Source organism: Canis lupus, chromosome 28, assembly GCF_011100685.1.
Source record: "Canis lupus familiaris isolate Mischka breed German Shepherd chromosome 28, alternate assembly UU_Cfam_GSD_1.0, whole genome shotgun sequence".
Classification (NCBI taxonomy): Eukaryota; Metazoa; Chordata; class Mammalia; order Carnivora; family Canidae; genus Canis; species Canis lupus.
Window position 1 is genome coordinate 11,519,291 of NC_049249.1, and position 24,880 is coordinate 11,544,170.

Here is a 24,880-nt window from a genome sequence, read left to right on the forward strand (position 1 = left end):
GTCTTACTTTATAATCTTCACCGTCCCAGCATAGATCTCAATACATTATCTGCACTTAATAAATATTTGGCTCTGAGAAGATGCTGTTACCTATTGTTAGCTTTTCAAGTCTTTAACATTTATCTTTCTTTTTGTATCATAAAAATAATAGATATTAGAATGCAGTTTAAGTACCTGATTCATGTTTGTTCAGTACACTGTACTTGGAATGCCTTCTGTAGGGCTCTATACAGGCTTCCTGATTTTTAAAAGAGCATTGCTCTGAAGATATATTCTAAGGTAATTACAGTATTTGTTATTCTTGAATCTCTAATTAATAAACCTTTAGTCTGGGGCAGCCCGGGTGGCTCAGTGGTTTAGCACCACCTTCAGCCCAGGGCGTGATCCTGGAAACCTGGGATCAAGTCCATGTCAGGCTTCCTGCATGGAGCCTGCTTCTCCCTCTGCCTGTGTCTCTGTCTCTCTCTGTCTCTCATAAATAAAAAACAAAACAAAACAAAACAAAAAAACAAGAAAAACCTTCAGTCTGCATTTAGGAGAAGCTCTTATTTGTTAATTTTCTAATTTTTTTCTATGTCTGCCTTGAAGTGAAACTTCTTTTGGTTTCTCAGATTCTTATCAGCTACATTTGGCCTTCACACTTGCTAGTATAGCTACAAGGAGGGAGGAGAGACAGAGTTATAACTATTTCTAACATAGGGATTCCATCCCCTTTGCAATTCTTCTCTTACTGCTACTGCACTTTTTGTTTTGTTTTGTTTTTAAAGCTCTTCTCTGCTATCTGTTGTTTTACCCATCTTTTGGAGGGGATTTATTTACTTTAGAGAAAGTATCCATGAACAGGGGGAGGGGTGGAGGGAAAGGGAGACAAGCAGATGCCCCAATGAGTGGGGAGCCTGAACATGGGGCTCAGTCCCAGGACCCCAGGATCATGACCTGAGCCAAAACCAGATGTTTAACTGACTTAGCCACCCAGGTGCCCCTACCCCAATTTTTAGAAGGCATATATTCTAGTCTACTATAGTAGTTAAGTGCAGGGACTTTGGAATCCTAGCCGATGCTTGGAAGCTGTGTGATTTTAAGTAACTTAAATTTCAGATTTCTTATCTGTAAAATTGGGATAATCCTAGCTACTCTTAGTTTGTAATTGGCATCAAATGAGGTAATGTATACAACAGCACAGGTTAAGCCTAGTAGCTTCTACTTTCAGAGTTTATTGTGTGGTTTATTAGCATTAGTCTGTGATTCCTAAAGGAAAGAAAGATCAAGTTTTAATGCATGTCACATTTGAGGTGCAGCCCTAAAGTCTTGTCTGTTTTAACTCTCTTGTCAACTCTAGGATATCAGTGACTGGAACCCGGGATAGACCCAGGAGAGGAACTAATTTCTAATAAGTCCAGAAATACAGATCAACCTCCAGTGTCTGGTAGGAAAAGAAATGTTAGGAGGGAGTTTTTTTTTCTCTTTTCCCATCACCAGGTATATATGCAGAGTAAGAAGCAGAGTTTTCTCTCCACCTTTCTCCTACATGTTATATTGCTTTTGTTCAGTTATATTAAAGTTTTGTCTGACTGCCTTTTGAGGTGGTCAGTAATAGGTGTACTAACATTAAACTTCGAACAGTTAAATTGTGAACTATGGGGCTACCATGTCAGTGGTGTGTGAAAGAGACTAAGCTTCAGACCGTTTCCCAGCCTATAAAGCGTGAAATCAGTTGGTGCCGATGCATGGCGACTCTAGTCACTGGAGTGTAAAATAACTTGAGGACATGAATTGTGTTTAGTTGTGAGAAAAACCTTTTCATGCCATAGTTTGTTTATATATTTTGGTGTCCCTACGATCCTACTGGAATCATGTATCCTGTATACAGTTTCATTGTCTTAATACTCAGATTTTTCATGAAGTACTTCTTCCAGTTATGCAAACTATATTCTTGTGCAACTGCATGCAGAGTGGCAAAGGCTATACATCTCCAAAAGAGACTTAATACCAAAATACTGTAACTATTATATCCTGTTTAAGATAACATCTGAAAAGAACATCTTCAGTAGGTATTTGATATACAAGTTTCTTCTGTTTTTAGACTCAGATTTGAAAGTGCACTCTCCATTCTGCTTTGAAGCTTTTTCCAGTCTAAGAATTGTGTTACCAGTTTCACTGGTTGCTGTTCCCATGTTCACATGTGCCTCTGGAGAAAGGGAAGTATGTAGAGAAGGATATATTTTCAAATGGTTGGGGAGTTGGTAGGAAGAAGTATAGAGATTATTCTTATGGGGAATAGAAGAGAGGGAGTTCCTCTTCTGACACCTGGTGAAGTTCTTCACCATATGGCTTTGAGGGTGAGGCAAGGTGAATGAGGAAGTTTCAGAGGCAATAGTGAATTATTATTGTCAGCACTTTTAAGGCTGGAAGGTTATTAGAAATAGACATGCCATGAAAGCATTAAAGTTCTTTCATTCTTACCTTCGCTGGTTTTCTTGTTTTACTGCAGCAGTCTTTGAACTCTGGTTGCTTTTGTATTCATACAGATTCTAAGCAAATTGTGAATATTTATGAAATTAATATATTATTGTGAGAGACCATCCTGCTGAATATCAAGAAGTATATTGTAGCAGGTAAATGCAGGGACTTTGAAATCCTGACTGGCACTCAAAACTTTGTCATCTTGAGTTACTTCAGCTTCAGATTTCTCATCTGTAAAATTGGGATAATAATAGCCACCTTACAGTATTATAGTTGGAATCAAATGAGATCTTTTTTATACATGTGTTTATGTATATAAAAACATTTAGCATAGTTCCTGTCATGTGGTAAATACTCATTAAATGGTAGCTGGTTATTTTTTCCTCTTTTTCTTCCTTTGCTACTACTCTTGGTACTACTCTATCACTTCTTCCATCTTGCTTGTAGGGCCAGAACCTTAATGAAACAGAAAACATAATTAGATATGGTTCACAGCCACAGATTTTGAAAAATATATCATTATTCTCTTAGACATGGCTTAATAGATCTTAACCAAATAGAAACTCCGTAAAAAAGACTTTTTTCATGAGAGGATTGTTACATTGACTTAAGATAGCCTTGCAAATGAATATTAAAAAATTATTTTATAGTGTATTTGGTTAATGCAAATAAAACAGGCTTTTTGTGAACTTAGGGAGTATACAGAAATAAAAGTTCAAAGTATTGTCATTTCTTATTGCTCACAAAACACAAGCTGTTTTTTTTCTGAAGGAGTGCCTTTTAAAAAATTCTTAGAGAAATGTTTTGTCTGGTGTTAAGAATAGTCATGGTAGAGTTCTTGTCCAGTGTATGAGGCACTATTTTGTGGAAATGGGATGGAAAATCTTCCTAATGATTTATACTAATGGAGATGAGCATTAGTGTGGATACTATATTTGGTTATGGTCTGCATCATGCGATTATTTTTACAGCACAATTAACTTCCTGATTAGACTTTGTTTGGCTGCTATATCCAGGGTACTTGCTGGGTGAAGACCTGGGTAAGGCAACTAGGAGGAGGACAAACCTACTAGTTTCAGTTGGTACGAGACCTCGGTTCTGATCTCAGTTCCTACTCACATAGCTGTAAGTTTTAGATAAATTCCTCAACTACTTTCCTCACCTTTAAAATGAGGTAATACCATTTGGTTTTTAAAGATCTTTTTCAGCTAGAAGCTTTTAAGATACATATGGAGGTAGCTTGGCCTTTCCGGAAACGCAGCAGTGACACATTTTCGCCACAAGAGGGTAAAAGTCCAGTCAGTCAGCATGTGCAGTGTTTTGACAAGAAGATAGTGTCCTTGGAAATGAGGAGGTCACATTGCTCTTATATCCATTTAGTTTAAATAAATTATGGAGTTTCTTGCTTTTCTGATTCTACTTGAATTAAATATATTTCTGCTTTTCCTATGTTCAACTTTCTAGATAGGAGTGTGACAAATAATAAGGGAGAAGAGTAGAGGTTTCTAGTCGGCAGGGATTCATTTAATTTTGTTCTCCAAGATAATGAATGGCTCTCAGATGACCAGTGGGCAACTTTGATGGGAGACACAATAGTGTGGGTGACCAAATTCAATTATTTGTGGTCACCTTCTTCCCCCCAAATACACAGGCACACACACAAATGACACTCAACCCTAATTATCTCCATTGTCTTTGAAATCCGAAGGATGAAAATGAAATGTCTGAGAAAACAATAGAACGAGCACAGCACTTATAATTAAAACCTAGGTTCTAGCCTTTCTTTGTCACTTAATATCTATTTAACCATGGACATCACAAGCTCAGATCCCCAGTTTCCTTATTTGGAAAATTAAGGTGTTGAATTCTGACCTATGCAGTCCCTTTCAGTAACGTAATTCTAAGATTCTGTAAAAATTCTTTAATGTTTATGTGAAGGGCAGTGATAGTCTTTTTTTTTTTTTTTTTTTTTTATTTATTTATTCATGATAGTCACAGAGAGAGAGAGAGAGAGAGAGAGAGAGAGAGAGGCAGAGACACAGGCAGAGGGAGAAGCAGGCTCCATGCAGGGAGCCCGACGTGGGATTCGATCCCGGGTCTCCAGGATCGCGCCCTGGGCTAAAGGCAGGCGCTAAACCGCTGCGCCACCCAGGGATCCCGGCAGTGATAGTCTTGATACAACCTTATAATTAAGTAGTATCTTGTAAAAATAGTACATAATTTCTTTTTTTTTTTTTTTTTGGACAAGGAACAGAACTATAGATGTTGTTAAGGCATAAACATTAAAGTATTAAACTACACAAGAGCAAGAAGAACACTCCACTGAGATTTTTCTAATCCTACAAATTCTCTGGACCATAGGCTCAGGGTGCAACAAATCAATCAAGAGGGGGCCATTAATAGGTAGGTAGGTTAAGCTGATGTGGGGTATAGCTGATAATGAAACATTCATAGGGGAAGTCATTTGGGGATGAGTGAGCTTTGAAAAGAGGGTATCTATATCACAAAGGGAATCTATATCAAAAAGCTGGAGTCAGAATCCATTTCTTCCAGCTACATAAGTGGAAATAACTTTGATCCAGAGTCCAGTTATATGAGTCTGAGTTGCTGTCTGAGAGCACTGGATAATGTGGAAGGAACAAAGAGGGCACGGAGTCCAAATAGACAAGCTGAGTGTCTAGAAGGCAACAGAGCGAATGGTTGCAGAAGCGTGCTTGTGAACACAGGCAAGGATTAGTACTTAGAATTTGATACGTACATAAGAGAGTCGAAGCCAGCCAGGCAGACTGGATAGAATTTAGGATTATGAGCAAAAGACAAAATTTTAACCTGTCGTGGCTTTAATTAAGCACCATCCTTGGTGTTGGTAGGCAGGGACTGCTTAGTAAATCCAAGGCTCCACACATTTGAGGCTAGTGATAATATCACTGACAAACTCTACATGATTTGTATGGCTCTGATGGCTTCACACTCCACTGGATACACATAGTCACAGATCTGTGCACTAATACTGCAGAGTTCGTTTCACAGAACTGGCTAGTAAAAAATTTGGCAAGCAAGGTAGCTTTCCGAGTGCTCCTAGGAATGGAGCCCAGCTGTTCCCTTTGGGCTTTGAGCTGTTGGAATTCATTGGGATAGCAGCTAGAAAGAATGAAACTGTAACATTTTCAGCCTAGTTCATGACAGCAAAGCAGAGGTGTTAGAATTTCTATTCCAGAGGTTTACACTACAAGTAACTTAACCTGATTGTGTGTCTTAATATTACTGGGCTTCTGACCGCTGAAATATGGCTTGGATCGATGGTGGTTTGGAGAAAGTAGAAAGAGGGCTATCCATCATTCAGAGGCTCCATAGAAGCTGCCTGATAATGCTGCTTTCACCAAGCAGCCATCTGTCCATCCATCCATCAGTAGGATGAAATGAGATTTAGCGGAACAGGCAGCCGTAACTCTGAGACACTTTCTGACCAACAATTGTAGCCCTGGCCTGAGTCTGACCACAAAGCACAGCACTGGGGTTTGGCGGGATGTGGCAGCAAGTGTAGTCTCTTTCCCGTCAGTGCAAGCCTAGAATGTGTTCCGTATGAGACCAGAGCACAGCTATACTTCCCATATAAAATTTGATAAACTTGGGGTGACCAGCAAATAGTAATGTTCTTTCAGCTCCATATTGTTTTACAAGTTGAACAGATCCTTTTGATGGAAAGTTTTTTGTTTGACTTGGAGAAGAAATAGTATTAAGACCTGATTTCATTTTGCTGGAATCTCACCACAGTATACCCTTGAATTTGCATCCTATATTGTTGGAATGCTTTGTAAGTGCTAATGAATCAGGATAACCACTTTTTCTCAATTGAAAACACTGGGTACTTTTGGCACTTCCCACTTTGTTGTAGTATTGAGGGATAAGGCTAAATTAAATTTGAAAATAATTTAGTTATTTTATATGAATTATTTTTCCTATTAAATTGAAAATTGTACCTAGGTTGTTAGGTAGCAGAAATTGAATTTTCTTTTATTTTTCTCTACTTAATATTAGTGGTGTCAATATGAAGGAAAGAAAATATGGATAGAGAAATGTGTAAAAGACGAGAAGCTAGAAGCTAGATTACTCCTAAAACAGATAACCAGGCTCTGAGTGATTAAATGTTAACTGTCATCTTCCTGCTTCCCTGCCAGGTGCTGAGACCTCTAAGGACCTTTTGGTCAGTTACACATCTTCCTTGACTTACAATGGGGTTATGTCCTGAGAAACCCATTGTAATTTGAAAATACGTTTAATATACCTAACTTAACATCATAGCTTAGCGTGGCCTAACCTAAATGTTCTCATTTACATTAGCCTGTAGTTGTGCAAAATCATCTAACACAAAGCCTATTTTATAATAAAGCGTTGAATATCTCATGTAATATATTGAGTACTGTGCTGAAAGGGAAAAACAGTGTGGTTGTTTGGGTATAGGGTGGTTCTAAGTGTATTGGTTGTCTATCCTTGTGATGGTGTGGCTGATTGGGAGGTGTGGTTCACTACTACTGCCGAGCATCACTAGAAAGTATTGTACTGCATATTGCTAGCCCAGGAAAAGGTCAAAATTCAAAAGTATGGTTTTAACTTAATATATATGCAATTCATACTGTTGTAAAGTTGTAAAATTGTTTTTTTTTATTTTTTTTAAGATTTATTTATTTATTTATTTATTTATTCATGATAGAGAGAGAGAGAGAGGCAGAGACACAGGAGGAGGGAGAAGCAGGCTTCATGCTGGGAGCCCGACGTGGGACTCAGTCCCAGGATCCTGGGATCACGGCCTGAGCCAAAGGCAGGCGATAAACTGCTGAGCCACCCAGGGATCCCCAAGTTGTAAAATTGTTAAGTCAAATCATTGCTAAGGCAGGGACTGTGAGTATAGTTCTGTGCTCATGTTGCCTATTCTGGTATGTTTCCTACCATGGCCAGCTTCCTTGACTGCTTTTTTGAAGTGGTCACTTCAGACCTCAGCTCCTGCTCTTTGTTCTGAAGCCTTGCTTTTCATTTCAGATTGGGGGAGGGGTCAGGGGAGCCTAATGTACCGGAGATGCCTCGGAAATGAGAGCCTTGGATGAATTCCTGGGCCTATTGATCCACCGGCAGTTTATGCATCCTGACATTCATAATCTCAGTAGGCTGCTGATGTTCCTGATTAATGGGCCCAGGGGCTGTCCATCCGTCACTTCACATTAATTACTGAAGAGGTGTTTTTCCAGTGATTTACCTGACAGCGGGCTGTGATAAATACCCCTAAGCAGAGTGGGCAGTGATTAATCATGGGGCCACACCCCTCCCCCCACTTTCCCTTCCCCCTAACCACAGGCCAGCATTGGGACCTGACCAAAGAGTGCCCCCTCCCCATAAGCTATCTATCTCCATAATTGCTGGTGGATGCATATTTATTGGGGCAGTGGACCTGGCAGATAGCATTCTAGAATTTTTGCCAAAGATGATGAAAAATAAATCTTCTTAGTAGGAAGAGTAACTAGTATGTTTTTACATGGGGCAGAAAAGTATATATGAGCTGCCTTTATGTTGCTTTTAAGAAATCTGGTGGAAGTATTGCCTACCTACTCTGCATGTATTCAGCACTATGGTAGTTGCTCTGTGAGCTTGAAATAGAGGAGAAAGTACAGTTTTTGTTTTTGTGATTTTTTTTTTATGTCTATTTAGGGAGAATCTATGAACACATATGAGAAATTAGAGAACATTTCAAGGCACTAATATAATCTTGGGAGAATTGGGATAGAACTCCAGGCTTTCAGTTCTTACTTTGGCTTTAGAAAATGAAATTCAGTAAAATATTTGAATATTAAGTATATTCTACATGTCAAGCACTCTATTCAACCCTGGAACTAGGAAGATGAATGTGATGCAGCACATACCTCGGTAAGCAAAGTCTAGTGCCCTTGGCTTCAGTCTCTCAAGCTTTAAAATAAGCTTTTCTAGGAAGTTAAGTATTTTAAATTAGTTTAAAATTTAAAGTGATTTACACAATTACTTTTTTTTTTTTTAAAGTAGGCTCCATGCTGTGCGGCTACTGCAGCAGGGCTTGAACTGGCCCTGAGATCAAGACCTGAGCTGAGATCCAAGACACTTGACTGAGCCACCCAGGCACCCCTAAAATTATTTTAATATTAACTTTCACATTAATTTTTTTCTTGGGACATCTACTGAGTACTTGTTATGTTCCTGAAGATACAAGAAACATGTGGGAAATAGTTTTTGCTCTTAAGAAACTATATTACAGAATATGAGGTGACATTCATAAGTGAGACACTTAAGAATATGTTAGTATATAATGAAACAAATACTGTAGATATGAATGCACATGAATTCACAGAAGCGTGAAATCAGTGTGTTTTCAAACAGTTAAAAGGGAAAAGCTGGATTTGAGATAAGGTTTTTGAAGGAATAGTGACTAGGAAGAGCATTTAAACTGAGACAATTCAAGGAGAGCATTTTAAAAGTTGGAGTGAAAAGATCATGAGGCCATCCAATGCAGAATGGAGGATTTGTGTCTGAGAGTGATAGAAAATATGATTGAAATGCTAGAGTGACACCAAATTATTGAGAACCTTGAATCTTGGGTAAGATTTAATTTATATCTTATAGACTCTGGTGAGTCACCAAGGTTTTGAGCAAGCAATTATGAAAAAAAGGTGTGTGTTAAAGTATTATATATTGATGTGCCTGATGTTATTTGGAATTACTAGAGTATCTTAGAATACTCTCACTGTCTTCTTTTCTAAGGTTGTTCCGAACAAAACTATTAAACAGATTAAAAATATAAATAAAATATAAAAATATTACAAAAAACAGATTAAAAATATAGATCAATATATGTCCCTGAGTACAATACAAAGATTGTGTGGTTTGGTTATATGTAGAATAGATAATAAAGTTTTACAATCTTTACACATCTAAGTTGAGTAAGTCAGTGGAACTTTTAAGTAATGACTACAGAATTAAATTAGGAAAGACTATAACCTTAAGTTTTAAGAAACAAATTGATCTTTGGTCTTAACTAATGTAACTTCATTAAGGTTGTGCTAATTACTCACTGGCTTCTCAAAGCCAAGAATCAGAAATTAAGGAATCAGTGCTGTCACCTATATTTTGATAGGAATTTCTAGGGAATGTGATTTTTTTTCATTAAAAAATTAATGTATAATTTACATGCAGTAAAATTTGCTTTTCTTAGAGTATATTGTGTGAATTTTGGTAAAAGCATGCAGTCCTATAAATCTCACACAATTCATATACAGAACAGTTCCGTCAATGCAGAAAATTCCTCTCTGCCCCTTTGTAATCAGCCCCTCACCTGAGCTTGAGTTATAGTTACATATAACTACTGATATATTTTCTGCCCCTCAATTTTTGCTTTTTGTAGAATGTCTCATAAGTGGAATTGTATTTCCCTAGTGGTAAATGATACTGAGCATTTTGTGGTGTGCTTATTTGCCATCTTTATATCTTTTTTGGTGAAGTATTGTTCAAATTGCTGTTTATTTTTGGATATTGAGTTTTGAGAGGCCATTATGTATTCTGGATTTGTTATTAGATATGCATTTTGGAAATATTTTCCTCTGTTTTGTGATTTGTCTTTTTATTCTCTTAAATGTGTCTGTGAAAAACAGTTCTTAGTTTTGCTGAAGTCCAGTTTATTGATTTAAACATTTTTTTCTTATTTTATGGATCATGCTTTTGGTATTGTACCTAATAAATTTTTGCTTAACCCAAAGTCAAAAAGATTTCTGCCTATATTTTCTTCTGGTAGCGTTAATAGTTTTAGGTTTTATATTTAAGGCTGTGATTCATTTTGAGTTAGTTTTTGTATATGGTGTGAGGTATGAATAGAATTTATCTTTTTGTTATAACAAATTTTTAATTTTTTCAGCACCATTTATTGGAAAGATTTTCCTTTTACCATTGAATTTTTGTTGTTCTTTTGCTGAAAATCAGTTGATCATATATGTGTGGGTCTGTTTCTGGACTTTTCCCCCCCGTTCTGTTGATCTATATATTTATCTTTTCTCCAATGCCACACTGATTTGATTACTATACTTTATAGTAAACAGATAAGGTAGTATAAGATAGAGTAAGTTGTCTTCACTTTGTTGTTCTTTATCAGAGTTGTTTTGGCTTTTTTAGTTTCTTTGCCTCTCTCTATTTGTTTCAGAATGAGCTTGTTTCTATAAAATTCCTTCTGGGATTCTGATTAAAATATGAAGACAATTTGGGGAGAATTCACATCTTGATATTGAGTCTTCCGATTCGTGAACTTTATTTAGATATTCTTTGATTTCTTTTATTCAGTGTCTTACAGTTTTCAGCATAGATTCTACATATATTTTGTTAGATTTATACATAAGTTATTTCATGTTTTTGAGTGATGTTGTAAGTGGTACTCATTACATTTTCTGTTTTTATTTGTTCATTGATAGCATATAGAACACTACTTGTATTTAGCTACCTTGCTAAATTCACTTATTAGTTCTGCTAACTTTGTTGTAAAGTCTGTGGGATTTTATATGTAGAAAGTAATTCAGCAAAGACAATTTCTTTACAATTTGGATATCTTTTTTTTTTTTTTTTTTTTAATTGCATTGGCTGGAACCTTCATTTCACTATTGAGTGGAAGTGGTGAGAGTGATCATCCTTACCTTGTTTTTGATTTTAGGAGGAAAACCATTGATTTTTCACCATCAAGTGTGATGTAAGCTGTATGTTTTTATAACTGTTTCATTTTTGTTTTCTGTTTTTTTGTGTGGATAACCTTTATCAAAGTGAAGAAGTTCCCTTTTGTTCCCAAGCTTGCTGAAATTTTTTTGTTATGGATGAATGTTGAATTTTATCATACTTTTTGTGCATCTGTTGAGATGGTTATATATTTTATCTTCTTTGATCTTTTGCTATGGCGAATTATATTTTGTTCGGCTGAGAAAGTTTTTGTTTCTTCTTCAGTTTTGAAAGATATCCTTGCTGGGTATAGAATTCTGGATTGACAGTTTTTTCTGTCAGCACTTTAATGATATCTGGCTTTATAATTCCTAAAAGTTCTTATGCTGTTCCTCTGTATATAATTGGCCTTTTTCATTATAGCTGCTTTTAAGCTTTATCTTTTATTCTTTCTTCCTGCAGTTTGAATATGATTTGTCGAGGTGTTGATTTCAGCATAGATTCTCAAGTTGTTTGTTTGATAATGCTGAGCTTTTTGGATACGTGGTTAGACATACTTTATTATAGAAAATTCTTGGATTTATCTTTTTATGCATTGCTATGTCACATATTCTCTCTCTTTTATTTCCTGGGATTTCAAGTACACATATGTTAGATTATTTGCTATTTTCCTATAGTACTTGGATACTGTCTTATGTTTTTTGGTTTTGTTTGTTTGTTTGTTTTTTCAATTCTCTTTTCTTGTTTGTTTCAGTTTTAGTAATTTCTGTTGACCCATCTTTACCAATTCTTTCCATGGGTGTGTCGACTCCATTGATAAGGTCATTGAAGGTTTTTATCTCTGTTACTTAGTGTTTTTATTTCTAGCATTTCCATTTGGTTCTTCTAGTTTCTGCCTCTCTGCTTAAATTGCCCGTCTGTTGTACATGTTGTCCACATTTGCCATTAGAACTTTTAACATCATAGTTTTTATTATTTTTTAAAGATTTTATTTATTTATGAGAGACAGAGGCAGAGACATAGGCAGAGGGAGAAGCAGGCTCCCTGCAGGGAGTCTGATGTGGGACTCAATCCCAGGACCCCAGAATCATGACCTGAGCCAAAGCCAGATGCTCAACTACTGAGCCACCCTGGTGCCCCTAACATCATAACTATTTTAAATTCCATTTACATTAGTTTGAACATCCGGATCATATCTGAGTCTGGCTCTGTTGGTTGTCTCTTAACAATCCAGGTTATGTTTGTTTCATTTTTGATTTTTGTGATTTTGTTCTTTTTTTATATTTTTTGGTTAAAATCTGCACATTGTGTTAGAGTAGTAAATACTATTTATGCCTGGAGATGAACTTGCTTTATCTTTTGCTGTGATGTTTGTGTGTATGTTGAGGGGAGAGGGGTTTGAGCCAGAACATTCTGGTCAGGATTTTGAGCTGAATTTGGGTTTTATTGTTAGGTTACTTTCCATTTACCATGGTCTTCAGCTTTTTCTTATGTTAGCTTGTGGTTTGGGTGCAGTTTGGTTTGCTAAAGAGTTTCTCTTCTAGTCTGCTCTCCCCTCAGCTTTAGGTCTTCCCTTTGAACTTGCATTGAGAGAAGTCTCTGTTCTTTGTTCTTCCCCAAGCAGTAAATTGCTGTTGTGTCATACTAGGCTGTTGTTGGGGAAAGAGGAGTGGGGCATGGCATTTTTTGCTGGTTTGGTTCAGTCTCCGTTTTAAGGTAGATGCTTTCCCCCTGAATCTCAGGGTGGGGCTTTTTCAGCAATCTTGCCCCTTCCTTAGGGGTAGAGGTGTTGTTGTTTTTTCTTTTTCTTCTTCTTCTTTTTTTTTTTTTTTTCTTTTTCACTTTGCCTAGCTGCAGTGGGCCTTCACTTGCTGCTGAGGGTAACAGGATTTGTTGCCTTTCCCCAGCCACTTAAAGCTTTTTCCCCCCTTTTCTTTCCTGTAGGGGAGGTAGGCGAGAAGGATCCAGGTGGGGCTTGCTACTTTGCCCACATGGGATGCTATTTCTTTCTTCCAAGTTTATACCACAAGGCTAGACTTTTATTTCACTGTCTCTTGCCTAGTTCTTAGTCTCTTGAGCCTCCAGTGAGGTCTGTGGAAAAGATTCTGTGAGTGGGTGAGAATTCCCTTTGTTTCTGTGTTTGCGTTTGGTTCTGTCTTCTGCTGATAGTCCAATTTGGCCTTAGCAACTTTTAAAACATTTTAACCGAGTTCTTCATTCTGGCTTTTATGGTGTCTAGTATTCACTACAGGTAAGGAAGTGTTCATGTCCCTTCTCTCCTTTGAGGACTATGTCTTCTTTCCTTAGATTTTGGGTTAGGTGCTTGTCTTCTGACTTTGCTTCTCTGATGAATTCAAGAAAATTTGTGATTGTGCACATTTTCCACCTTTTATTTGGTTTGTGTTAAGGGTGGAAATGACATTCTCCATCTTTCTACACCATAAACAGTGTCCAGAAGTTCTACTTACTTGAGGATATGATTTAGATATGGGATTTTTGTTGGTTGGAATACCATTTAAATTTGTCATTCTCAATTTCTGTTCCCAAATTGTTATTTTTGTTTGTTCTTTCATTTATTCTACAAAAAGAAAAAAATTATTTTGATTCTATGTAATATGTCAGGGACTGTGTTAAGTGTGGGGGGATGCAGTGATGGACAGGAAAACATAATTCCTTCTCTAATGAACGTATAGTACAGTGGTGAAGACCAGAGAATTTTTTTTTTTTATTTTTTTATTTATTTATGATAGTCACAGAGAGAGAAAGAGGGAGAGGCAGAGACACAGGCAGAGGGAGAAGCAGGCTCCATGCACTGAGAGCCCGACGTGGGATTCAATCCCGGGTCTCCAGGATCGCGCCCTGGGCCAAAGGCAGGCGCCAAACCGCTGCGCCACCCAGGGATCCCAAGACCAGAGAATTAAAGAAGTAATTGTAATCAAATATAAGAGCTATAACAGGAGAGGTATATGGCAATGATACCTCACCTAATCTAAAATCATTAGGTAAGGCTCTCCAAAAAAGAATAATGATAGAGACCTCTAAAGCCTAAGTAGAAATTAGGTTAAGTTGGTTAGGAGGCTGCAGGGGGAGTAAGACTAGATAGAGGGAAGAGGTTGTGTAGAAACTAAGATGAGAAAACCAGTAACATGGAGAGTTCAAGAATCTGAAAGAAGTTTGATGTGGCTGTGTGGCATATGAAGACAGAAGTGACAAAAGCTAAGAGAAATTGGTTGGAACCAGGTTATAGTCTTATACACCATGTTTAAAAAGTTGATTTTATCATAAGGATGATGGGAAGTTGTAAGATTTTAGGGAGGAGGATACCTAAGTAGCTAATTGTTTTAAAAGGATCATTCTTGATGCAAGGTAAAGAATGAATAGAAAGTAAGCAACACAGAGAGACCATACAGATGGGTTTTTATAATATTCTGGGCATTTGTGTGAGTTTAACTTGGGGTATCTTTAAAGATGGAGAAAATTATACAGATTGAAGAGGTACTTAGGTATAAAGATGAGTGGTACTTGTGATTGAGTTTGGAGAGAAAAGAAGATTTTTGAAGTATATCCAGTGAAGGTCTTTGAAGACCCTGGCTTCTTTCCTTAGATTTTGTGTTAGTTGCTTTTCCTATGACCTTCTCTGTGAGTTCAAGAAAATCTGTGATTATGCACATTTTCTACCTTTTATTTTGTATGTGTCAAGGGTGGAAATGATATTCTCCAGCTTTCTACATCCTCAACAGTGTCCAGAAGTCCTGCCTATTTGAGAATGTGTCTGCAGAACCTCCAAATTTCCTTTTTCCCCTAAGAGAGTAGAAAGGAAATATATTTGGTTCACTTTAATTATACCACCATTCATGGCCCATGTCTCAAAATTCATTGAGGTTTTGAGTAGAAGTAAATCAGAAAAGGAGACAAGGAAAAAAAAATCTAAGTAATAGGTAAGCCATACTGAATAAAGTTGGTTCTTTTCCCTGATTGTTTTGAGTCCTGAGAAATACAGAAGAGTGTTTGATTCCTTCAGTGTTGATGTTTAGCCTGTTGGCATATAAACAAATAAAATCTGCAAACTGTCTTCCTTGTTATTTTGGAACAAAAATAGCATACAATCGATCTTCTGAAAGAGCTGTTCCATGCAGAGAGAAATTTACTATATTTAATCACTTAATTTCCTTGTTTTTCCCAGATGTTTTTAGTCAACATTTCATGTGGTAGATGTAAAAACCTTTAAAACAAGCATTGGGGAGAACAAGTCTTCTAAGACTCCACAGTGTCACCAAGGTAGTGACCACCGCCACCAGTAGCTGTGGCAAGTGTTATACAGAACACAGTGGTGGATGGCAACAGTGTTTTCCTAGGATTGGAGGAGCAAAGTTTTAATTTTCAGAGAAGGGAAAGTTAGTGATAGACGCCTCTATATGATTCAAGATTTCAGTGGTTAAGGTGTAAAAGTATGTGTAGAGCTCATGAAGGTAAACAATTTTCCTTTATTTTACTTCTCAGAATGATAAAGTTTAAATATGGTATGTTAACACAATGTTAAAGTTAGTGTGATTCAGAAAATTCAAGAATTGTTTATTGAGGATATACTGTGGAGTGCAGAGTTCTGAGCAGTTTTAAGCTTGAATATCAGTCAAAGCTGGGTTTCAATTCTGTTCCCACTGCTTACTAGCTAGATGTATGACATTGATTCTTAGTGACCTTGTCTTTAAAATGGTAATAGTTGTACATATCTTGAAGACTTGTTTTTGATGGTTAAATGAGATAATATATATGAGCATTTAGCGTAGTGCTTTATTCATCAACTTTAGTGCAGTTCAGATTTAAGTTATGTTGCCATGTACAGTTCTTTAAATCCAACAGACTATAAGGTTTTTTTTTTTTATAGTATTGGAAACATTCATAGTCTCAGCACTTTTCAGTACTGACCAAAAGTGGGTAATACTTTAAAAATATAGAGTATCATTTTTTTGATGGTGGTAGTACATTGTGGTATTCAGGAATGAACCAGGTATGGAGGACAGGGATTTAACCTGGCTCCGGTTTAATTTTTCTCTCACCATTAGTTTGCACATTAAGTCTCTTTCTGTAAATAGATATGTACTATGTGTCACATATGGTACATTAAGAAAGGTCTACTTGTGGGATAATAGGGACAACGATAATAGCACAACGATAAAGAATTCTTAAATTTCATTGAGAATACTTTCACCTATTCAGAGTCTCAAATTAAGGAGAAACATCTGGATTCATATTGCTTTGTGTTAGGAACATTTGCTTTTATACTCATTTATTTACCAAACATTTATTGAACACCGTCCATTGCCAGGAATGGTGCTAGGCACTGAGAATATAAGATTGTGATAAGGCATTTCTTGCTTTCAAGGAGCTCAGAGTATAATTGAGAATTGAGTGAGCTAGTAGTTTGGTATGGCAGCAAGGAGCAGAAAATACCTCCCCCACATTTACTCAGGAAATATTTATTGAAATCTACAACATGCAGCAGGCATTCAAAGAGATCATTTAGGGCTGCATCTCAAAAGGAACAGTCCTACATCATTCTTGGCAAGTAGATCTTCAAATAGTAATGGAGAATCTTGGATTTGGATTCACTATAGAACAGGCATGGTGTAATCTTAGGCAAGACTAGATCTCTGAACACTTGCTGATCAGCTTTCTTGACCCACTGGTCTTCCTCTGGCTTTTCTTTACTTCCATGGCTCCATGGCTCAATTATTTTTGGAACAGCTTTTGAAGAAGCAAAAGGAAGTAGTTAGATCTTCTGATCTCCTAGACATCAGCTAATTGATATGGTTTTCCTAACTGTTTTTCCCCGCAAAGGATTGTCAGATATTAAAGCTGAAGGTTCTGAACACACTGGGATATTCGTATTGTCATAAAGCATCAAAGCATATTGCCAAAAGGGAGTTAGGAGCACACACACTGGAGTCAGATAATCTGGATTAGAATCAGCCACATTCTAGTTCTTTGGCCTTTAGTGTGTTAACATCCCCATGGCTTAGTTTTCTCATCTGTAAATTGGACTGGTAGTAATACTGCTTTGTAGGGTTTTGGGAGACTTGAATGAAGATGATACTATTTGAATATCATCAAATAAGCAAATAATAACTGATAAGGGTTCAAGATAGGCATCATAAAGTTCATATATTAAAGTTAATACACTCTGCTCAAGTAAAAGGCATTTCTGATCCTTACTTAGAAGCCTGTTATTCTTATTTTATAGATACTTTGAACAATGGAATTTATAGCACTCTAAGAGAAATGAAAATGCTTAGAGTGGCAAGATATGACAGGTAATGGAGGAGCAGAAACAATAAAAATAGTACTCTACTAGTAATCTGGAGGTCATAATATAGTTGTGTTGTATGTGGGCTGAGAGCAGCCTTTCACAATGAGTAAGGCCCTGATGTGTTACTTTGTACATGACCAGTTTAGCAGTTTGGATAATGCTTCCCATTAATGAATCTGTTTCTTCCATACCTTTGAGTAAGGATTATGTAAGGTCCTCAAAATGAGTGTCTAAAACTTATTTTTTCAGTCCAGGTGTTAAAAGAAAGCCTTAGGAATCATCTCCTCAACTGTAGATAGTAATGTTATAAGTTATTGTCTTTATTCTGTTTATTTGAAATATAAGCTATATTTTGGGAACCTGGTTTGAATAGAAGTTAAGAATAAACCTTCAAGTGGATGTAGGAATTATTTTGTGTTTTCAAGTATAAAATATGTCATTGTATTAACTAGTGCAAGTGCATTTACGGAAGGATGCATTAAGAAAACTACAGCAGAATCAGTCGTGGTTCATTAGCAGATTTTATAGTTTTTAAATGTGAAGCCATTTCTCTGCTGTCCAAGTATAATTTTTTATGTTATTATATCACACACAAGTGCCTCTGTGTTGTGTTTAGGTCAAGTGTATTTTAAAGTGAAGCTCTTTTGCAGAGGAAGGACATTTTTGTTTTTTTTTATTTGCAGAAATATGCTGAGCTGTGGGAGTATAGAACCTTACAAGAGTGGAAAGATTAGGTATAGGTTTATTCCAAATTTTATTATTTTGCCAAAGACTCCTGGTAAGGTGGTGTAATCTTCAGATGTCTTTTATTTTTTTAAATCTTAAGATGTCTTACTCATGTTTTACTTTCCCTTTTGTCTTGCTCTACAACAAAAATTTTAAATCATTTGAAATAATGTTTTCTGCGCCTGCTGTGAAAATCTCTGATATGAGTATGCTGTTTAGTATTTTTAAAGTCAATCAAGTAAAACAACTTAGTGAATAAATTGATTTTAAATTATGATACAAATCTAAAATTTTTAAATTAAACTAAAATAATTAAAAAACAAGATTAAAAAACAAGACCAGTGCAAATAGTAAGGGTATTTTTTTTTTTTTTTTTTTTTAGTAAGGGTATTTTATGGAATTTTTTTCAGTCTCATCTGTGTGTATGATTTCATACTGTGTCATGTGAAATGTCTTTAACAGGAGTGCAGGAAAAATTTTGAAAAAAACTAGCTTAGAAAGTCTAACAGGAATCTATGCTCATAGCAGGTAAGTCTTACAAAGCTTTTTAAAAAAATACAAAAAGTAGAAGAATATGTAGTAATATGTTTGTAGTGATTATTTTTATAAGGAGAGAATGCAGCTTTTTAAGTTTTAGGTTTGTTGTATGATGCTTTTGCATTAAGAAAAATACCCCTAAAACTTAACCTTTTTAGCTAGTTTTATACCTTACTAAATTTTTTCTTAAAATGATTTTCTGTTACAGACCTTTGAGTCATCTATTATCTTTTAAAAAGGTAACCTGTTTGACCTCTCTCTTTCTAACTTGGAGATGTCATTCCTCAGGTAGTAGACCATAGTGACCAAATAGAAGAACTTTGTAATCTATTGTGATCAGAACACTGAATATTCTGTAAAAGTTTGTAAATGAATAGTAACTGCTACATTCCCAAGTTCATCACCCAGTACTCCAAAGTTATATATGCCCATTGCTGAAAAATCAGAACTTAAGCATTTGTGACTGAATTCAAGTGACTGAAAAACTGATTTTGTACAGGCTTTAATGAATCCTGAACTTTGCTAAGGTACAAATAAGTTTTAAGAAAGATGTTGGATATATGAGCCTGATTTATATATGAATATGAGGCTCAAGGTGCTTTAACTCCTGAGGTGAATAATTGAGCACTTCCAAACATTATATCCTACCTAGCACTACCCTTACGTTTCTAATAAAGATATAACAGAGCAAGTATTGATAGATTTTCGAATCTTACAGTTGTTAACTTTTTGTTGGATCATTCTTAATACCTTGTACTTGCTCTCTAACTCGTTCCAGTGAGGTATTTATCTCTTCAGCTCAACTGAAACCATTCCAGTGTCACCAATAACCTCCATCCTGCCAAATCCAGGAGAAGATTCTCAGTTCTTCCTACTTGACCTTTCTGTATTTAATACAAATGACTACTCTTGCCTTTTAAAAATGTTTTTTAAAAAAATGTTTTCTTCACTTGGCTTCTGGGATACTACATGCTTCTGTTCCTCCTGTTTTCTTCTTCATTCTTTACTGGCCCACATCTTCTCTTCCTGACATCTAAAGGTTGTAATTTTCCCTGTGGTTCAGTTCCCCTGGCCTTCTTTCTGTGTCACTCCCTAGTAGTAGCCTAATCTTGTTTCTTGACTTGAATCCTTATGGTGATGACTCCCAAAATTTTATCTTCCAATTCTTTCACCTCCCTTGAACTTTAGACTTACATTTCCAATTGCTTGCTTAGCAACTGTATAGGGTGTCCAAAAAGCATTCAAATTTAAAATGTACAGATCACAACTCTTGATTTCTCTTTTCCTATTTCCTTCCCCTAGTCTTCTGTACTTAGTAAATGTAACTGTCTTCACCCAGGTTGATCAGACCAAACTCTCAAAATGACTCCTCTTTTCTTTTCACGTCCCATACAGTCATTCCACCAAGTTTTTGTTAGCTTACCCTTCAGTATATTTCATTACTCTGGCTACTTCTTGTGACCTCCTCTGTTGAAGGAGACATGCTTGCATGCCTATTAGTTTTTAGACTTTTTTTTTTTTTTTACAGATTTTCCTCCTTCTACTCTTACTCTTTGTAGTCAGTTCCTTACATCTCTGCCAGAATGATCTTTAGCAAAGGTGAGTCAGATCATGTCATTGTCTTACTGAAACCTTCTAGTGATTTTTCAACACATTCAAAATAAATTTCAAAGCTCTTGCCTTGGCCTGTGGGCCCCTACTTGTTCTGGCCGTTAGTTATCTTCTAGTACCCCTTTTTACTCTGTTGTCTTGCCTCAGAGCTTTTGCACTTGTTCTTTTTTCCTAGAATTCTCTTTTCCCTGGATGATTTGTGTGACTCTCTGGCTCAGTTCAAGTATCAGCTCAGGTATCAACTCCTCAGAGTGGTCTTCCCTGCTTTGCTCTATGGTTTTCCCTTCTAAAATAGCCATATGTCTTATCACTCTATATCTTTGTCCCTGTGTTATTTTACTCCATCGCATTTATCACTATCAGACTTTATATGTTTCAGTGTTTATTTTTTGTCTCTACTATTATAGTGTAGCTGCATGAGGCCAGAGACTTGTTTTGTTTTGTGTTCCTAGTGCCTAAGACGGGACTTGGCACATAATAGGTGTTCGGTAAATGTTTGTGGAATGAATAAATGTATGGGCCCTGAATCACAGCTGGAGGTTAGGGAAGTATCATCTGTTGAGAAGTCTCACTTGTCATGATCAGACAGGTATTTATTTAGTGTCAAATGTAGTGCTGTGGCATTGTAGATAAAAAGACACTAACCCTACTCTGAAGGAACTTACTGTTCAGAAGAGAACCAGACATGCAAACACATAACTGTAAAGCAATATGATAATTGCTTTAGTGAAGGTATATGTAAAGGTATATAGTGGGAACTTACTAGTAGTACAAGAACAGATGAGGAAGAGTCAGTGACGAAGTTACAGACGAGGTAATCTTTAAAGTGAGAGTTGAAGGACAGGTAGGAGATCATTAGGCAAGCATCCAACAGAAAAGGTAGTAAGTCTTAAACCTTTGGTGTGAGAAGGCAGCTGGTCATGTTTCTAGTAGTACCAGGAGTTGGAATTGATGGAATATGAAGTCTGAAATTAGGAGTGGCTGGAAATGAAACTAGGTAGATAGATATTTTTAGGGGTGGCAGTGTTAGATCACATAGAGCCAAATACACTATGCAAGATACTTTAAAGGTTTTATGTGATAAGGACCACTGAAGAATTTTGAACAAGGAAATGGCCAAATCTAATTTGTATTTTAGAAAATTACTGGAAGCAGTGTAGAAGTAGAATGAACAGGGCTTGGTAATTGATTGAAATGTCAGGGATAATGACTTCCAGGTTGCTGGTGTGAACAGCTGGGTTGACAGTGATTCCATTCCCCTAACTATGAAATTGGGGAGGGAAGAGCAGAGAATCTTTCTGAGGGGATGGCTAGAATTTAAAAGTATATAATTATGTTCTCAGAAATCTGTTAGTTTACTTGTGTCACTTAACATATTTTGTATATTACATTTAATTAAAAACATCATTAAATTTAGGGTTTTTTTTTTGAGATTTTATGAGAGAGAGAGAAAGAGAAAGAGTGTGTGTGTGTGGGGGGGGGGGTTTGGGGGCAGAGACACAGGCAGAGGGAGAAGCAGGCTCCATGCAGGGAGCCTGACGTGGGACTCGGTCTTGGGACTCCAGGATCATGCCCTGGGCTGAAGGCAGTGCTAAACTGCTGAGCCACCGGAGCTGCCCTAAATTTACTTTCAAGATATTTTTATTCCTTCCAAATGGACATATATGATGCTGAACTGAAAGATTCTGGCATCTCTTAGTTTTGCCAGTTTGTAAGTAGACCAGTGAGAATAAGAATGTTCTTAATAGAATAATAACACAAAGGAAGCTTTATTATATGCAAAGAAATGATTCTAAATCTAGGGCCCTTCACAGTTTTAAATATATCTGAAAAAAATGCTCATAAATTTGAGTTGAGGATAACTTTTACCACATAGTTATGTTGTTTAATCAGTCTTATTTTCTAATTTGTGAAATATAAGTAGACTTCTTTTGATGCTTTATTGTTTTGATTCTTGTGAACTTATGGAACATTTAAAGTGTTTTGTCTATGCAGAGATAAGCTTACCTACACATTTATGTTTTAGTTGATTTCTTGGTTTGGTATATTGCCTTGTTGTTAAAAGTGAAAATTCTGAAACAGGTAATACACAAGAGGATAAGCAGACTGTTTGTTCTTGTGGTATTAGATATGGCAAGATATTAGCCCAGTGCTATCATGTTAGATATGTAACACAGACCCAAACATGGGCCACATATGTAATTTAAAATTCTCTAGTAGTCACGTTTAAAAAAACATAATTAATTTTAATGTGTTTTATTTAACCCATATTTCAAAATAGTATCCCTTCAACATATATAAATTTAAAAATGTTAATGAGACATTTTCCTTTTATTCTTATTTTATTTTTTTGGTGTACTGGGCCTTTGAAATCCAGGGGGTGTTTTTACGTGCATAGCACATCTCAGTTTAGGCTGGCCACTTTTCAAATGCTCAATAGCAACATGTGGCTAATGGTTATGTATTGGACAGTGTTGTTCTAGACCATTCTTAGACTGAAAGTAAAAGTTCTCAGCATTTGCAACATTTGAGGGTATCTTTTCAACATCAAGTAATTTATATGCTACTTGCTTTATTATACTGTCAAGTATATTAAAGAGGTCACTCTTTTCTCCAATCATCATTTTCCTATTTGGAGTCCTTTTGTCCAATAAAGATCTGTTTATCAGTTTTCATTGCCTTTGCTTTCTCCTACAGCAGTTCATGGTAATGGCCTCGTACAAAAACAATAGCATATTTTTAAATTTTAGGAATCTTGTTTTTAATTACAAAAATACTACATTTATTGTAACAAATTCACACACTACTGAGGTATGTGTATAAAAAGATAATTAATCCTTAATTCTTTTTCATCTCTCATTTTCTTTTTTTTTTTCATCTCTCATTTTCTACTCCACTGTTAACAGTTTATTTTTTTTAACTTTTAAACATTTTATTTATTTATTCATGAGAGCCACAGAGACACAGAGACATAGGCAGAGGGAGAAGCAGGCTTCCTGTGGGGAGCCTAATGAGGGACTCGATCCCAGGACCCCAGGATCGCGACCTGTGCCAAAGACAGACACTCAACAACTGAGCCACCCAGGTACCCTGTTAACAGTTTATATGATAGTCTTTCTTCCCTTAGAAAATACATTTATGAGAAATTATTTTTTTTAAGATTTTACTTATTTATTCATGAGAGACCCAGAGAGAGGCAGAGACATAGGCAGAGGGAGAAGCAGGCTCCCTATACGGAGCCTGATGTGGGACTTGATCCCAGGACTCTGGGATCATGACCTGAGCTGAGGGCAGATGCTCAACCACTGAGCCACCCAGGTGCCCTGAGAAATTCTTAAGAAAATTGCTACTTTGAAAATACCTCTTAAAGTGTTTCTTAGTAATGAAAAAAAAATTTGTTTTCTGCAATAAAAACATTTATTTTACCACATATTTAATACAATTTAGGTTTTAATTATGGCTATGCTAATTCTCCATAACAAAAAATAATATATTTTCTAGGTATGATTTTTCCACAAAAAGTGTGTGATAGTCTGATAGCATCCTTCACTTTGATTTTCTTAGTATTTATCATACAGACTAGACCTAGTGCATCAGTCTTAGGAAAACTATTGAGAGCTTTAGCAGTTTCTCAAGGGATTTTTCTTAATCCCTTGACATTTTCTTTCTTGTTTCCTATTCTGTCATCATCCTTGTTACATTTTTCCCTCCTTCAGTTGTTACTGGTTTGATTCAGTCAGATATTCATTCCCCAAGGGTTTTGCTGTGAGATGAACACTTCTTTCAACATTATCTTCATAGACTTCAGGAAATCCGTTCTTTTCAAAATTTGTATTTTTACTTTGCAACTGAGTTACATTGTGTTTACTTTGAATTATTAGATGTTTACAATATTAGACTGTTAGTAAGAGAATGATAGGCAAAACCAGGATACATAGTTACAGTAGATATTTGTGTTAGGTAGAAATGGATTTTATAAGTGATCAAGGCACATTTTGAATATTGTATCAAAAGGGCTTTTGATTCTCTCTGCAAACTTATAATTAAGAAACTCAACTACTTATTTAAGTAATAGCTAACTTTTATTGAGACTTTACCATGACTGGCAAATTTGTATACATATTTTATTTAATTTGTTCAGTGTGCCTATGAAATAAGCCTGTTATTATCCTCATTTTATGTTTTGAGTAAGCTAAGGCTTAGAGTGGTACATTTTGCCCCAATAAACTTAAGTAATTTGTCAAAGGTAAGGGCTAATCAAGTGTGAGACTGGGATTCTAACCCAGGAAACAGCTTATGTTGACTGCTCATTCATGTAATGCACACACACACTTCTGAAAAAAAAAAAAAAGATTGGATTATAATAATAAACATTAAAAAGTAAAATGGAAATGTTAAAAGTGATTAAAGATAAAAGAAGAAAACAAATATCAGAACAACATCAACACAGCTATTAAAGAAAACATAAGACCAGGGAAATCAGGGGGAGGGTGGAAGGTAATAGGACTTCTGTGACAAAACCTTAGT

General features: G+C 36.1%; 1 protein-coding gene across 7 annotated transcripts in view; it reads left to right on the top strand.

The window, feature by feature from the left end:
- The window catches only part of R3HCC1L (R3H domain and coiled-coil containing 1 like), a 79,754-nt gene that overhangs the window by 15,463 nt on the left and 39,411 nt on the right, over positions 1 to 24,880 (top strand). The window contains exon 2 of one of the 7 annotated variants that reach the window (XM_038578468.1): positions 1,340 to 1,426. The exons of the other annotated variants lie outside the window; for them this stretch is intronic. The gene's annotated coding sequence lies outside the window, so the exon portion shown is untranslated. The remainder of the gene's footprint in view (positions 1 to 1,339; positions 1,427 to 24,880) is intronic. 7 annotated transcript variants of the gene reach the window in all.